The sequence below is a fragment of the Gavialis gangeticus genome, unplaced genomic scaffold (genome assembly GCF_001723915.1).
Source record: "Gavialis gangeticus isolate Ggan-Ray unplaced genomic scaffold, GavGan_comp1, whole genome shotgun sequence".
Classification (NCBI taxonomy): domain Eukaryota; kingdom Metazoa; phylum Chordata; order Crocodylia; family Gavialidae; genus Gavialis; species Gavialis gangeticus.
The window spans coordinates 160,019,275-160,022,444 of record NW_017728992.1 but is presented as its reverse complement, the minus strand read 5'-3'; positions in this window follow the sequence as shown (position 1 = coordinate 160,022,444).

Below are 3,170 nucleotides of genomic sequence, written 5' to 3'. Positions count from 1 at the left end.
CTGTGGGACCTAAACCTGTTCAGCCTTCACAAGAGAAGGCTGAAGGGGGACCTGGTGACTGTCTATAAACTCACTATGGGGGACCAGAAGGGTTTGGGGGAGACACTGTTTCCCCTAGCGCCCCCTGGCATGACAAGGAACAACGGACACAAATTATTGGAGAGTAGGTTTAGATTAGACATCCGCAAGAACTACTTCATAGTTAGGTCAGCTAGGAGCTGGAACCAACTTCCAAGGGAAGTGGTGCTGGCTCCTACCCTGGGGGTCTTTAAGGAGAGGCTTGATGCCTACCTGGCTGGACTCACTGGAGTCCAGTTTTTTTTCTCCCGCCCAGCCACGGGGTCGGACTTGAAGATCTACAAGATCCCTTCCAACCCTACTTCTATGATTCTATGATTCTATAATTCATATCTGGAATCTATTTATTGGGGTTGTCATCTTATATTCAAGTAAATACAGTAAATTGTTTCTCAGTCCAACATCCTTGCTTATCATTCTAAAATCCAGTCCATTTTATCAGTCTAATCCATTTGACCAATAACACTAGACATTTGTACCAAAAAAGTCAATGAGAGGCTGCTAATCATTGTCCTATTTCTATCAATTGCAGCGACATGAAGCCTCTATCAAACTGACTGTGCTCTTAAATTTCATTTCACGGTTGGCAAAAATGTATGTGAAATTAAACTCCCTACACTTCAGCTATGTGCTATGACATTTGGAATCCAGGTATCACTCAACTTGGCTGATCTTTCTTTCCAGCTCCCCTCCATTGCTGTCCCATGTGTGCTATTCCTATAAGGAAAATAAACAGGTATATTATGAGGCTATATAATTCCATTAAGGGGCTATAGTGACTCGATAACCATTGGAGTGAAACTTGACAGCTTTATGTGTTTGCTAATGTCCCAAAATGGAGCTATAGCCCAGTATTGTATATGCTTCTGATTTACTGAAGTTAGACAAAGACCTGTTGAAAATCCAGACATTTTGACTGAACAGAAGTGATCCGTAATGACTGTAGACATCAAGGGCCAAATTCATTTCCATTTGTTAGGCATATAAACTGGACATAAGTGCTTAACTGTGATGCTATTGCACCCTGCTCTAGTTCCTGATGTGTGGGTGAATATGTCCCCTTCCTCCTCCCCTTCCTGTTTTCTGACTTAGTTTTAAGGGTAGGAGGTTTATTACAAAAGCAGGTGCATTTTCAGATTTTCAAGCTTTTTAACATGGTAGAACAGAATCACAGTTAGGTTCCTAAATCCATTGAGATGCCTTCTTGGTGGAATAGAATCTGGCCCCAAGGGGTTAATCCTGTCCCACTAAAATCAACAGAAATTTTGGCATTGGCATTAATGATTACAGGCACAGTCAGCAAATGCATTTTTATTGGTATGGATGATACTCTGGAGGGTAAGGCTAGGATTCTGAATGACATCAATAAACTGGAGAAATGTTCCAAAAAAAATCAATCAAAATTCAGTAAGGACAAGTGCAAAGTCCTGCAGTTGATTGAATAATTGCACGTACAAATACAGACTGGGGAATGACTAGCTAGGCTGCAGTAGTTCAGAAAATGACCTGAGGATTACAGTGGAACATAAACTGAATATTAGCCAGCAGGGTGTCTTGCTGCAAAAAGTGCCAACTGCATACTGGGCTGTACTAACAGGAGTGTCACTTGCAAATTAAGACTGGTGATCCTTCCACTCTATTCAGCTTTGATGAGGTCTCACCTAAAGTACTAAAAGTACAGTATTCAGTTTGCAGTCCCACACTTTGAGAAAGATGTTAAAAGATTAGCAAGAGTCAAGTGGAGAGCAACAAAAGCTACTAGCGATCTAGGAAACATGATTTATATGGAAAAGATGAAAGATCTGGAGAAGTGAAGACCTGAGGGTGGGAAAGTGGGGATTTGATGGCTAGCACCAAAACTTAGCAAAACTGTTTCGAGGTATTACTGAGGATAAAGCCTTGTAGTTCTTCACGTTCGGACTGATGGATGAGAATGTTTACCTGATATCATCACTGCTAATTATTTACATCCCCTCAACAAGCCATCTATCATTTACTTTTAGACAGACACCTGCCACCTACAATACTGCTCAGTTCCTTCATTTCTGGACCTTTAGGTTTCTTTCTGATGAAATAAAAAAACAAAAATGGAGCAGATGGGAAGAGAAAGAATAAATCAACTCAGAACAGGATTTCAGAGGAGGGAAAATTTCATTCTTTCATTTTTTCTCTTCTTTCAAGTAGAGAAGTTAGATTCTGGAGAAGTGATTACTTAATGCAGACAATCTAGAAAAAGCTATTTGGCAAGATGATCTCAGTCTGGCAAATACAAGACAGGGATAATGCACAGGAATTATCTCTATATAAATAACTCTATAAGCATCTGAAATGCCTCTTCATTGTTGTCCTTCAAATCCTCCCTTAAAACTCCTTTACCATATGGTCTACAGAGTAATTCACAATAGGTAGGCATCCGGTATGCTGAGGCAACTTCCAGTCAGGCTGATCAATATTGTCTTATTATTTCCTTTTGCTCTCATTACCTGCTGTATCTACCTGTTGCCTCTTGTCTCACATTCTTTGGGACAGGGACCTTTTTTGCATGCATAGCACAAAACTCAGCCCCTGCTTCATGTCTGGGGCTGAGTTCTCCTGCAGTATAAATAATAATTAACAAATATGATTGTGCCTCATCATAAAAATATCTAATTTGCACTACTCAGATAACTGTTTTTTCTCACGCACTTTGTGTACCATAGTGCCAAGGATATGAGCCACGCCTGCAGGTAATACTAAACTGTATGTCATCACCTAGGATAAACAGTTCCCTTTACCTGTTCCAGAATCATAGAATCTAGAGATTGAAAATAACCTCTACTGAAAATATCCTGTATCCACTTATAAAGAGTTCTCTCTCAGGAGCACAAATGAATCACCTTCAGACCTCAGGTTGGGGAGGACCAGGTTAGAGAGCTTCTGGAGGGGCTGGACGCGTTCAAGTCAGCGGGTCCGGATGCTCTCCACCCCAGGGTGTTGAGGGAGCTAGCTGGGGTTATTGCAGGGCCCCTGGCACGGCTCTATGAGCGATCGTGGTGCTTGGGCCAGGTGCCAGATGATTGGAAGGTAGCAAATGTGGTCCCCATCTTCAAGAA